This window comes from Taeniopygia guttata, chromosome Z (genome assembly GCF_048771995.1).
Source record: "Taeniopygia guttata chromosome Z, bTaeGut7.mat, whole genome shotgun sequence".
NCBI classification, from domain to species: Eukaryota; Metazoa; Chordata; class Aves; order Passeriformes; family Estrildidae; genus Taeniopygia; species Taeniopygia guttata.
This window is the reverse complement of record NC_133063.1, coordinates 48,784,048-48,798,454: the sequence shown is the minus strand read 5'-3', so window position 1 is coordinate 48,798,454 and position 14,407 is coordinate 48,784,048.

Below are 14,407 nucleotides of genomic sequence, written 5' to 3'. Positions count from 1 at the left end.
TAGGAGAGAACAGAAATGTAGTTTACTGTTTTTCCTGTGAGAGAAATTGCATTACATGCCTCTGGTTATATTTTTCATCTTAGTTTGTAGCTACTGGAATATACAAAAAGAATTAATGCAATCCTTCTTAAGTATAAAAAGTAAAAATTGCCTTCTTTTTTCTTTTCTCTTTCTCACATTATTATGGAAATCTGTGCTTGCATGTTAGTGTCTTTGATATGAAAGTGATTTATGTAGGTTTAACTAGGAGAAAAAAAATATTGGCCTTTTCACCAACATCCAATGTAAAATAAGTTTATTTTGTATATCTTTCCTGTAGGGACAAACTCAGCTTTGCATTTCATGGAAGTGTTCTTGATGATTTAATGCAGCTTTGCCACAGAGCCTCAGAATTACTCCATAACATATTGAATTCTGAAAATATTTTAAAAGTACAAGCCCAGGTGTTTGTTTTTGGAAAAAATAAAAGAAAATTGCACACTCCTTATACAAACAGACTGTGCCTGAAATGGCAGAACATCTATGCTTTTTAAATTTAAAAAGGAAAAGGTGTTTAATTCCTTCTCATAGAAAAGCTCATCAAGCAGAAAAACAACAGACCAAATGTCTAAGATTGAGAGGCAAGATGTTTTCTATTGCCATCTGTGTAGCAGTTGCCCTCTGGCCAGTTTTCCATGTCTCCTGTTAATGGGCCCATCAATGTCTAATGTCCTGTTAATGGGCCCAAATGAGTTGAGACAACTCCCTCCAGGAGCCAGTTGTTTAATAGGAATCAAAGACCAACCACATGACTCAGAATGACATCAGCCCATTGTGAGATGCTCCACCCAGGGGGGGGCGAGCTAAACATTCACACCTAGATATATTCTGGGATTTTCAGACAGAGAGGCAGCCTTCCCGCAAGTTTCCAAGAGGACACAGCTGGGGTTTTCCATTAGACCGACTACACCTTTTCCACTAGACCACTACACAAACAAAAACCACATCTGCCACTCCAAGAGGACTGCAGCCACTCCAATTTATACTGCTACCAACACGCTGGCCAAAGGGGTGTCAGGTTGTATTCTGACTTTGTCGATAGTCTTCCTTTCGTATTATGACATGTATTTTGTCTCTTTTCCCTTTTCCCAATAAACTGTATTTTTGACTTAGAGTCTCTCACTGGTTTTGTCTTCAAACCAGAACACCAGACATCAAGAGCTCTGGAGGTAAAGAACAAAGCTCTGTTAAAAGCCTGTTCCAGAATCAACAGGGTGTATTTCAGGTCTCAGTACCATAAATACTGTTTATGTACTGCATCTACTGCTTTGTCCTTGACTTAGGAATGCTTCATTCTCTCTCGCACAGGGCCATGGAAATTATGTGCATATGGATGTGCTCCCATTTTCTCCATTCTTCTAAAAGCAAGAGGAAGATTTTCCTCTCTGTTTGACCCCACAGATACAGATGGGAACCAGGATCACTTATGAGAAAATCCTCTACCCATACTCTGCACCTAGAGGTTTTCCTGAAAGCTTGAAGGCTGAGATTTCTCAAAAGCCAGATGGGAGCATCAGTGTGAAGCCACCAGACTACCACAGACAGGGAGAGCGCACCTTGAACAGAGTTGACTTCCACCCCTCCGCAAATATAACGGGTCCTTTGAAGGCACGCCACTGAAAGTCCTGAAAGGCCAGTTGCCTAAGACCAACCATGAAGAAGATTATACTAATCTGAGGATCACTAAAGAACAAAATTCCTAGTATTTAATTACACTGTTGAGCGCCTTGATTATGTTGTAATAGCACAAAAATCAAACCAGTTCCCACAGAAAGAAGCGTCTACAGGCAGTATACACTCCACACAGGAGTGCAGGGAGTTTCTTTGCCTTTAGTCTTGCTCTAAGGTTCCTATTCCAGTCAGAATTTGTAAATTAATTTCCTCTTCCTATTCAAACCTGAAAAGAACACATTCCTGCATATTTTACATGACTATTTGCATTACAGAGAAGACAAGCACCTTGCAAATGGCATTTCAAACTGCCTAATTTTTGTCTTTGCTCTTCACAAGATTTCTTAATGCACTTCGCATCAGCAAGTTGAAACTCCAGTTCTGTGCCATGCTGTTTCCCATGACAAAATTTGTGCTGCTGATTTTGTTGTGGATTCTCAAAATCCCATATGCATTATATCTTCATTGACATTCTTCCAGGTTTTGGAGAATAAGTTTCCTTACATTTCCAGAGAAACTGAATCTCATTTTGTCAGTCATCTGTTTTGTTTTTTAAAATGCTTCTCTGATGCAGAGGGTTTCAGACCATATTAAAACTTGTATAAAAAGAAAAAGAGAAAAGAAAATCCAAGGATTCTTTCCATTGTAACATGAAAATCAGACTTTGGGTCTCATTCATATTTGCATGCAAAGGCGTCTGCCTCTGCTAGGGTTGGTACAAATGAGTGTCAGACATTCCTTTTTATTTCTCAGAGATGGCTACAGCATTTATCCTGGATCACAAGAAAAAATATCAAAGGGTTGGAAAGTGGGATGGGATCCAAGTTTAAGACTGCAATTTAGTGGGGAGACATTGGAGATTTCTGCACTTTGCACAAGGACAGATATAAATCTTAGGTAATCCTGCTCCAGCAGAGAGGCTTTTCTTAAGGACTACAAATGAAGCATCTAATTATCACCAAATAAACAGCAAACAAAGGAGTGAGAATAAATTTTTAAGATGGTGTAGCAGTCCTTAAAGATTGTGACAAACCAAAACATCAAAACATGACAGAGAATACAATTGTACTTAGAAGTTTATAAATATGGACCTTAAGGGCCCTTAGGACAGGGTTTCATGTAGTGATGAGGTCTGGCTTTGGCATTATCAAAGTTGAAAAATGCCAAAGCCACATTATCCGGAGTATAAGTTCACTCTACTCAATAGAAAACATTCATGTTTTCTTGAAATTATTTCTTTAAAGTGATTTCTCTGTCTAGTGGAATTTTTCTCATGTACAATATCATGTATTTCTACAATGCATTGCTGAAATGTCCTCGATTCTCACGGTTTTACACTGTGTGCTTAATCCTTTACTTGAATAGTCAGTATCAGACATTTCACTGCCTAATGCCAAAGCAGCTTCAGTTCATCTGTTTAGCAGGCTCCTCTGGCCTTGAGGGAAGAAATAACTTGCCTGCCATGGAGTGAGCCACAGGATCACATCATCCTCCGTGAAGATTGTGTCAAATGGTCAGTGGTCACCAGCCAGCTGATTCCCCCTTCTCCTTCCTACACACTCACCCATCCTTCATGACCAGTTGGAGATTCAAGGGTCTGTGACTGAGTCTTGGCCAAATATTACCCTTCTCTCCCAGTCAGGGAAATACAAACCCATCTGCTGCTTTCCAGCTACACCAAACACACCACAAGCCTTTATTTTCTAGGAACCACTAGGTCCCTTGTGCAAACACCATGTGGTAGATGTGCTGATCTGATGCCAGGTTAGCAGATCCTGTTTGTTGTGAGAGGCGCCTACTATGCCCAAATCCATTAATAATTACCTTGAAACCATGGGCTACTATAACTGACGGTATGCAGAGTTCCTAGATGTTAAGGCTCTTATCTTCAACTCCTGACTGGGATCTGGAAATTCTTTGAGTGTCTTACTGTTGTCTTTCAATAAACAAAATGTACAGGTTTCAATTTGCTCCTACCAATTCTTTATGAGGAAAGAACTTTTTTGAGTTTGAACTGCTGCCCAAGAAATAAGAAAAAAGCTGTTTTTTTCTTTTTTCAGGAGTGCCACTTATACAGAGAGATCTGGTGGCACTGACCTCTAAGGAAAGGTTCTGATGGTGCTGTCCTCTAAGAAAATAAAGAGCCTGAGTCTGGAACCTGTTAGCTCTTGCTTTGGGCATCAAAATCTGTCCTTGTTGGTTATAACAGTGAGAGCCCAGCTGACAATCTGGTGCTGCTTTCAATTCCTTTCAATTCCTTCAATTTTAGGATTAATACAGATCATTAAATACAGACATTTGTAACATTTGTTTCTAATCAGCTGCCCTACTTCTGATGCTCTGAAAGTAAGAATACGATTACTGAGAAATATGGACACGGTTTATGAGTCACATTTTAAGTACATTTAAAAATAAAAGACAAGAAATCATAGCCTCAGGTTGAAATTATTACTGGAAGGAATAGAAGCATTTACAATAAAATGTAATAATAAATCACAGAAATAATTAAAAAATAATTAAGAAAGAATTGCTTGGGTACTTGCTTGTGATTTTATTTTACTCTGCAATTTGAAAACACACATCTTTGCAAATAAGCAGTGCATGTATATTAGCAGTAAGGATGTTGTCAATTGCATTTTAAGTAACTGAGTAACAAAATTATAGGTGCAATAGGATGCAGAAGAGTGGAGGCAGATAGATACAGTACACTTCTTCCTATGAACATTAGAAGGTGATTGTTGGAATGAGATAAAAACTGATAAAAATTAAAATAATTTTATTGCCTTTTTTCAATATGCCTTTTCTCCAATCATATGCAAAGCCAAGGATTTTTTCTTTAGAAAATTCAAAGGAAGGAAGAGTCTTGAGGATATTTGTGCACATGAAATTGTGCAAAACACAAAATTGTTCTTAAACCATCATTTTCTGTCATTTGTTTTAAAAGGACTGTAGGTCACCTTCCTCCTTTTATCAAATGAGCTTCCCAAACTTCACCACTTAATTTTCTCTAGACAGCTATCCCTGAGGAACCATATTTAAACCAGATCACTGAATGGTATACTAAAGTTATTGCTTGCAAATATTTTAAATAAAGATGCTAAAATCTCTGTATTTGGATATATTTGTATTTTCTGTCATTAGTTGGGCCCATTCTTGATCTCTTTCCAGAACTGATTTCCTGCTGGGCTTAGCATCTGCTATTCTGCCTTTTGGATCAAATTTCATAAACTTCTCCTTCTCTCATTAGATATCCAACAAATTTCAATTCAGGTCAAAACATCAAAATTGCATTGAATCACTCTTAAATTCAGGCTTGCTATTTATTCCAGAATTCTGCATCTGATGTTCTAACTCCAGTTTGTATATTACGTAGTATGCAGAATGAAATTGGAATCACATTCACCATTATTATATCAGGATGATGCATTGTTCAAAAGTTACAGTGAAACGGTATCTGGTTGGAATGAGAGGCAGACTGGTGAAGATTCAGTCTCTGGTACCAACTTCATCCTTCAACACATCCACTGCTTTGAGAGATTTGTCTGAAGTACTGTATTTTCTGGAGAAAGCAAATAGGTCCCTTTGCCCTGAGAGTTTTTATTAATCTAATTCATGGAATGAGAAATTCCCTTGGGAATGGCAGTTTTGGCTTTGAATTTCATGTTCACATTTATTTCTGCCAGAGCTTTCATGTAACTGTTGAACTTCCCTTCACGTCTCTTTCTAAGCTCCATAACGTCCCGAGACTCAGCTCTCAGTTTCAGAAACCTGAGTGTCCCCATGCTGTCCTTCAAAATATGTCAAGTCAGACCTTTTCTCCATCAATGAGGAATTAATATGATACAATGAATACCAGGGCTTAGTGAGACACACCTTCCCAGCTGGGACAATTACTACCAATGCCTGCTTTAGCAAGACATTTGAGTCTTAGGCTCCCATAGTTTCACTACACCAGTTGGGAGGTCTTCCTTTAGATAACATTTGGCCTTGTCCCCTGAGCAAATTGTCCCCAGAGCAGGTGGTTCAAAGACATCTAAAGACCAAATTGGTGATTTAGACCCTGAAATCACCTCCTTCCATGCCTCCAAGGAGCTGGAATGTTCAATAGGAATTTGGGATGGAGCTTCTTCTGAATCTAATTGATCTTTTCTCTGTGGTGACAGTGACAGGGTCTAAGGGAAGGACCTGAAGTTGTGTCAGGGGAGGTTTAGGCTGGATATCAGGAAAAGGTTCTTCACCCAGAGAATGGTTGGGCACTGGATGGATGGATGTTTTGGAACAACTCCCCAGAGCAGTGGTCACAGCACCAGCCTGGCAGAGCTCAAGAAGCGTTTGGAAAATGCTCTCAGGCACAGGGTGTGACTTTTGGGGTGTCCTGTGCAGTGCCAGGAGCTGGACTCAACGATCCTTGAGAGTCCCTTCCAATTCAGCTGATTCTGTGACTCTGTGAGTGCACCGAAGTTGTTCTTCAAGACAAACCAAAATGATGGGAGATTAACTCTGTAGCCACACCAAACCAAAGTGTTTATGCAGACACAGTACAAGCTTCCTGAATTATTATAAATGTGATTACTTTAACCCAGTTTAGGAACCAGCTAGGACATTCTCTATCTTGTACACTACAGCAAATACCTGTCCAATTCCTCTTTCTGCACAGGAGGAAGGAGGATTGCATGGTACACATTCATGAGAGCTGTATCAAATTAAATTGAATCCATGCTATGCCAATGGGCATTTAGCTCTCACTTTAGTTCATGATGGAGTGAGATTTCTGTTAGTATTTAGCAGAATTTAATCCACAAAGCAACACAAAATTCTGTATACACCTGTTATCCAAAGAAGCATTTATCCATCAGGAATGGTTTTGTGCTTCACTAGTCCAGCAGGTTAGTGAACAATGTGGTGTTCCTCATGAAAGGTGTAACTGAACTAAGAAAATTTATTTAAAAATAACTCCTCAATTATGTTGCAATTTTTACCTGGCCACAGTAAGAAATATTATACAATTTATAACTGTTTATGTTTTTGCTTTCTTTGGGATTTTTTTTTGTGGTTTTGGTTTTGTTTGTGTTTGTGTTTCGTATTTTAGTTTGGTTTATTCCCCCACTATCTGACTATCCACTCTCCTGGATAGTCTGAGAACAGTCTCTTCCCTTCAGCTTACTGTCCACTCATGATCAGTCTCAGGGTAAGAAGATTATCACAGAGTTCTCCTTTGTGGACTTCTTGCTGTATATGGAATTGCATTTAACATCAACACTTTTATTTCCTGAGGATATTTATTCATCAATAACTGTGAAAAAATTACAAAAAATTACAAAATCTTAATTTAGTGCAAATTTAATCTAACACAATTGATTATCTTCTCATTTACAGGCATGATTTGTATTGTCGACTACTTTTTATATTTCTTTGAAGTGGATCCAATTACATTTTCACTACTTTTCCTGCCTTGGTGTAAATAAGAGCCCATCATGTGCTCCATTCTTTCCTTTAACTTATATTTCATAAGTCCCTGGTTGAGGAGCCAGCTCTGCTTTCATTTACATGGTTACAGCTCCCATCCTTAGGTATTATCTCATTATTAAAACTAATTATGGGAGTGCTAACGAAAGCTGAATAAGCACTGAATCCTAAGTTCCTGACTGTATCCTTCACCAGCATTCCAGCCATACCAGTATAGATGGCAGATTTGAAAGTTTCTTTTCATTGGCTGTGGGTTTTTAATTGTCTTTACTTACCAACTTGGAATCTATGGTCTTCAAAACAAAACAAATTAAATGGAAACTCTAATAATCCACAATCTTGACATACCAATAACCCAGAGCTACTTATCTGATTATCTACTTGTTCTTTGGGCTAGGTTGCATCACCAAAGACCAGATCAAAACTGGCTAAGCACACAGCTAAGCCAGCCACATCTTTGCACAGAAATGTTATAATACTTTCTAGCTAAAGCAAATTATCCTTATAAATTACACTATTAGTAAGAATTCTTTTTACTGCATATCCCATCAACTAATAATGGTTAGAGTATTCAGTCTAGAACTGCAGAAAAGGCTCATTGTTACTTTCTGTTTCTTGAAATTTTCAAAGGATAGACATTCATTTACAGAAGTTGAATGAAAAAACCAGGTGGCCAGAACTGATAATGATACCAAAATCAGTTAAGGACCAGTCCTGGAAACATTTACTTAGGTAGCTTCTGCTCAAGAAAATAGTCATACTAAAATAGAACTGAATATAAATATAAGAATGTGCTGCATAAATGACAAAAAAACCCCCTAAAATCTGTGGTGGTGTGTGTATTATGTCTAGTCAAAAGCACTCCAACCCATAGTCACATTCTTCAATCTTTTTATTTCATATAAATGCACCAGTCTAAGCTTTTCCTTTCCCTACTAGAGAAGTGCTCTGAAGATGTGCTTAAGAGACTGAGTGCTTCTCATCATACCTCCAAGTAGTGGCATGTTGAGACTCCACAGATAGCTAACCAATAGGACCAATTTATGTTTAATTTAAATTTTCATCCATAAGAACACATCTTATGATTTTGTTACTCTGAGTTGAAATCCATAACAAAAGAATATTAGAAGAACATTCAGTGTTTCTGTTGGATATATAGGCTGTGTCTATGAAACTAGAATTTCGGTGTAAAAGATTCTTTTATAGCCTATTTCCTCAGGGCTATAAAGCAGGAATGCAGGATATCCTTACTAGTGTCAAGACCAGCCATTAAACATCATTTATGCTGACAGTTCTCTTCACTGATCAGAGTACAATTTGGGTTTCATAGCTATTAATCAAAATAAATTCAAAGCCCTCCCAGGCTACATGTGTAAATTTTTGAGAGGACATTGCATCCATCAGGGTTTTTAAAAAATATTTTTATTAGTAGTGACAATTGATTAAATAAGTTACTCTAGTTCCTCTTCTCTACCACCCTCCCCTCCACATTTTGTTTATCAGTCTGCAGCCCATTTGTTCTCAGTTTGTGTGAATTATTTCTTTATAACCCCCCTTCATCCCTTTGCCCTCTTCCATGACCTCTATTTTCTTTTCCCTGTGGGGTTTGTTCTCTTCTGTTTGCCCATGTTTCTCCCACTCTTGCTTTGATATTGCCCCTCTCTCCTCCTCCCTTCTTTCTCCTTCCATCCATTGTTTCTTCCCAGGAGCTGTGGCAGCAAGGGCAGCTTTCATAATGAGATTCAGATTTTCTAAGGTGCTGATCATGAACTGATCTTTTTGAATACTATGTTTTAATTAATACGTTTAGAGTGTGAGTACCCCAACAATGAGAAGTCTTATATTGTAGAGCTGACAACCAGAAAAAAAGAAAGCTCCTGTCTTTCTGACTAATTTTCCATGCTGTCACTCCTCAAAATCTACACCCTTCCCAGAGCATACTATCTTTCTGGAGCAGAGATCTCCTCACTTCCTGCATTAATTACTTTGGAAAGCAGAAGGGCACTTGAGCGAGCCCTGAAGGTAAAAAGAATGTGAACAAAATATCAAGACTGAGGATAAATTCCAGTTTTCTGGTGGGCTGAAGTGGGCACAGTTTTCACGATGGAACAGAGCACTGTTTCCCCACTAGCACATCATGTAGCTACAACTAGCCTTATGTAAACATAGAATTTTAGTTATTTATGCATTTGAGACTCAGTTGCATTCATATTAAACCTTATCTACAAGGCTTTACCAATGAAAGGAGACCTCTGAATTTCTGTAAATTACAATATCTCGTACTGATGTGATGTGGCATTAGAGGAAAGTACTTGCTGGCCCATCTGATGCAGCACAAATCCAAAAAGCAATTTTCAAGGCATATGGATATCCTTCCAGGACATGAGTGTGAGCTCTTGCAAGTTATTGGACTGGGTAAATGGTTAACTGAGAAAAATTCTGAAATACTGGCTACACCTGTGTTGAGATTGGTCACAGTGATCATTTGTAACTATAAAAATACATCCATCTCTTTTTTTTTCCCTGTAGATCTTTATCTTTTTGTTTGTTTATTTGCAAACAGCCGTAGGAGTTATAGCATTTTTTTAAATGGTAGGAGAATAAAAATATAGTAACATTCTTTTCTTGATTTGCTTTTTACCTTTGAACAGAATTTACGTGGAAAATCACAAACAAGCTTTTTAATAGAAGGAAAAATTCTGTGAGGAAATATTAATTTCATAATGATAGACTCTGTGGAGTAACAGTCTGGGAGAGACAAATTCTTGAAGACTGTGATTTGGTCCAAGTGTTCTATAGAATGTTTTTAGAAGCAATAATTAAAATGTGGAAGTAACAACAGATGACACTGGAGAACCTCTCTAATTGCTCTAAAGACATCACTCAAATGTAGTTTCTTTTTCAAAGTCAACAAAAAAAGAAGTTAATTAGGAATTTAGGTCTAGAATGGGATTTCCCATCATTTTCTTCTTGGATAGATAAGCAGAATGGTACTAACTAGAGACTGCATCAGAATGGTACTAACTAGAGACTGCGCAACCTCAAATAAAAGATCCTTCTGTGGCTGTTACAAGTTTTTGCAGACTGCTGGTAGCCTGGGAGGAGGAGAAAGAGTTGGGAGAGCACATTTGGAAAATCTTAAGCTAATGATAACCCTGATCTGGATCAGCTATAAAAACACAAAAGTCATTTTTCAGGAAAACTTTCATGATGAAAAAGTGTTTTGATTTTGAAAAGCAGGAAGAATTTCACCTAGATAACTTCCAGATATATTAGGTATTTTCCAGATAATTAGGTAATTTTCTATACCTTCCAATACTTTTCTATAATTCCCAATACTGGAAAAATGTTTACAGTATGGTCTCCCAAGCAATTCTTCAGCTGGGGAAGCTATGAGCTCACATCCCAGCAGAGAGTACATAAGAGACTCTTTATGCTGGCCTTGCCACCAAGAAAGTAGGAAAGATGAGTAACTCTGCCCTAAAATTTGAGCTGTGTGTGCATTTTTGAGCTATAGATATATTTGGTTTATGTAAACAACACAACAAACCTAAACTTGAAATGAAGACTCCCTTAGCCTGGCAGGGGAACAGAGAGATGTCCTGAGCAGCTAGGGATTGGATTAGGGAAACCAAAGCCCTGAATTAAATCTGACCAGGGTTATCAAGTGCAATGAGAGAAGCTTCTACAGGTAGATCAGTGATGAAGACTAGAGAAAATGCCAGGCCTCTCCAGAAGAAAACGGGAGATGTGGCTATCCAAGATATGGAGAAGGCTGAGGTATTCAACAACATTTTTTGCCTCAGTCTTCACCAGCAAATGCTCCAGCCACACTGCCTGAGTCACAGAAGTTTCAAGAACATCTAAGGAACGTGAAGATGCACAAGTCCATGGGTCCTGGTGAGATGCATCTGTGGGTCCTGAGGTAGCTGTCATATGAAGTGTCTAAGTCACTGTCCATTATTTTTGGGAAGTTGTGACAATTCTGTGAAATCCTCACTACCTGGAAAAGGGGAAATATAACCCACATTTTTAAAAATGGGAAATAAGGAAGAACCAGGGAACTAAACATTAGTCAGTCTCATCTTGGTGCTTGGTAAGATGATGGAGCAGATTCTCCTGGAAATTATGCTAAAGTCATATGGAAAACGAGGTGATTGGAGACAGCCAATATGATTCCATTAAGGGTAGATGTGGGAAGAAGGACTTGGGGCTTTTGGTTGATAAGGAGTTCAACATGACACAGCAACACATGCACTCACAGCCCAGAAAACCAATCTCATCCTGGGCTGCATCCAGAGCCCCATGGGCAGCAGGGGAGGGAGGGGATTCTGCCCCTCTGCTCTGCTCTGCTGAGACCCACCTGGAGAACTGCATCCAGCCCTGGGCTCCTAGCACAGGAACAACACAGAGTGAATCCTGAGAAGTGCCACAAAAGTGATCAGAGGGCTGGAGCACCTCTCCTGTGAAGACAGCGTAAGATGGGGCTGTTCACCCTTGAGAAGAGGAGTCTCTGGGCAGGCCTTGTAGCACCTTGCAGAATCTATAAGGAGCCTGCAAGAAATCTGGACAGGTTTCACAAGTCTTCACAACCTGGTCTAGTGAAAGGCATCCCTGCCCATGGCAGTGGGGTTGGAACAAAATGATCTTTAATGTCCCTTCCAACCCAAACTGTTATGAGATTTCATGACAATGTGTCCAGAACTGACAAATGGAAAGGAGAAAACATATTTGAAAGATTAAATAAAATAGGCATCTCTATTGAACATAGTGGCAGAAAAAGGGAAACTATCATGACACAAAAGGAGAAAAATAAGGAAAAGTCATCTTGGGTGTTGTGGATGTCAATGCACATCTCTGTCACCAGCCATCAAGCTGTTCTCACAGTCTGGCTTTAGGAGCTCATCAATGAATGCTTTGCAAGAGACTGGAGATAAGTTAGTAGTATATTCTCATTGTGCCTATTAGTTTTTAAATTCCTTCCTTGATATTCTGGAAAAGCAATTTAGCAAAGCCTCTCTGTCTATTCAATGCAATCAGAGTCAGCACAAAGTCCTGATGCATTGAAATCAGTTAGCCTGTGATACTCCTAGCGCATTCAGGGCAGTAAATCATTATGTGGCTCCAGAAAACTGCTGTGAAGACCTGCTGTTAGAGTCCTTACAAGTTCTGGTCCTTACAACTTACAAAGTCCTCTTATTTTGAGAATGTAAAGGGCAATGACACCAGGAGTCTGCATCTCCTACCCAGCCAGTGGGGAGGTGGGTGAAAACTACGGTTCCTAGTCTGCAGTTTCTACAAAAATCAGGTATTTGTATGTCTAATTAAAGGAGAGAACTACTGACCTCCAGTAGCAGACCTTGCCCTTTGTCAATCCTTTTGTCTTTTTCCTACAGCCCCCGAGGCTGTGAATCTTGTTATGCTTGCCCAGAGGGTAATCGATAATGTATTGGCCTTACATTGATTCAGTTCAGCTGCGACATGGAGAGCAGCATCATCGACAGAGGTGGGGGCTGCTTTGGGAGCAGAATCACTGTTTTCAGCCCATCAGCCTCAGCAGGGAAACACACATGTTTTTTAAGTTATAGCTGTGTATCTTGATACTTGGGAGGAAAACCAGAAAGAAGCCAGCTGACACATCACATCTTTTACTAGCTTAAAATTAAGAGTGCTTGACTTGTGAAAATCATACCATTTCTGCATCACCTTTATTCTGGACAGACAGGCAAATGCAACCCATAAACAGTGTGCTGAGAAACTCCCAAATTCTTAAGTCAATAGACAAGTTAGCCTTGAGCAATATCAGATTAATCCACACCAATAAAATAGAAATTAAAGGCCCAAATCTTGACAGGGTTTTCAAATGGATTGTAGCTGCCGGCCATCTAATTATGTTTATATGTTTCTCTGCCCAAAATACTAGTCATGGTACACTGGTGAAACAGGAAACTTACACATACCACAGGGTCCAGACATCACAAAAAAACCCCGTGAAAAGTTCACACGGCAGGTCAGCTCGTCCTGCATTGCTTCAGCCCAGTACAATGCAATTATAACTGGGAAACCCATGGTGAGTGCAGCCCTGCAGGACTGCAGACAGCCAGAAAGGGTGCCTGCACACTGTGTTGTGTGCAAGTGACCTTGCATTAGCTGTCTGACAAGAATGTGCTCACTATTAACTAGGGATATTGCAGTTAGACAATCCCTGTTTAAGTTGATTTTCAGTTGTCATATCTCCTTTATTAGACATCCAGTGCAATTATTGGCTCCTCCCATTTCCTTGACACGACAGTGTTTAAAAATTATACAGGTCAGCCTAAATTCCTAGCATGATGAATATAAATTATTTCCAGTAAAAAAAACCAAAAGAAACCCCAACAAACCAACTTGTTTTCCAGGAATGACTACAATCCCATTTGGCCTTCAGCCTTCATTATTCTGAGTAAATTCATCAAATAGGGTGTTTAAATTAGAGAGGAGTCAGAATTAGAAACCTAGATCCTCACCAACACTTTGACCTTGGGCATGTTTCAATTGTGGCTGAAGCATTTCAGCTGGGACACCCTCTCTAAAAGAAAAAAGACCAGCCCTAAATGCTTAACCTGGATAGCCTGAAAACTGAAAGGACCTCAGTGTCAGATTGAACATCAGAGCTAGAATTTACAAAGATCTGACACCAGTTTGTCTTTACAAAATGATGGCATCAGGTAAATCCTTTTTGGAGCATTGGATATATGAGATAAAATTAAGATCTGATTTTTTTTTAATGGGAGTGCTCAAAATATTTTGAACATTCAGGTATTTTAGAAAGGCTTACACCTGAGGTCACTTATCCTGTTTAAATATTTCTTCCTCCATAGAACTGCTCAATGGCAGCCAAAACCTACTGAAAATTATTTGTTTGACAGATAACAAATGGATTTAATAACAGAAGAATGGTGATTTTGTGTCTATTAACCCATCTGGCACACTTCAAAGTTTTTGGAATTATAATTCAATACAATTCTATGTACAATTCTATGCTTCTGCTTTACCCCTGTGCCAGCAACACAATCTATATAATTCACTCAGAGAGACCCATTGAGGTTTCACACTTCAATATGTGCTAAGTAAATACTGTAAATGAGCAACTTTTCCTGCACTTTGGCACCATTAGTAGATATATCCTGACCCTCCAGATTGCAATCCAGAGGCCATCCTGAGAAAAACAAGCTATCTACTATTTTGTGTA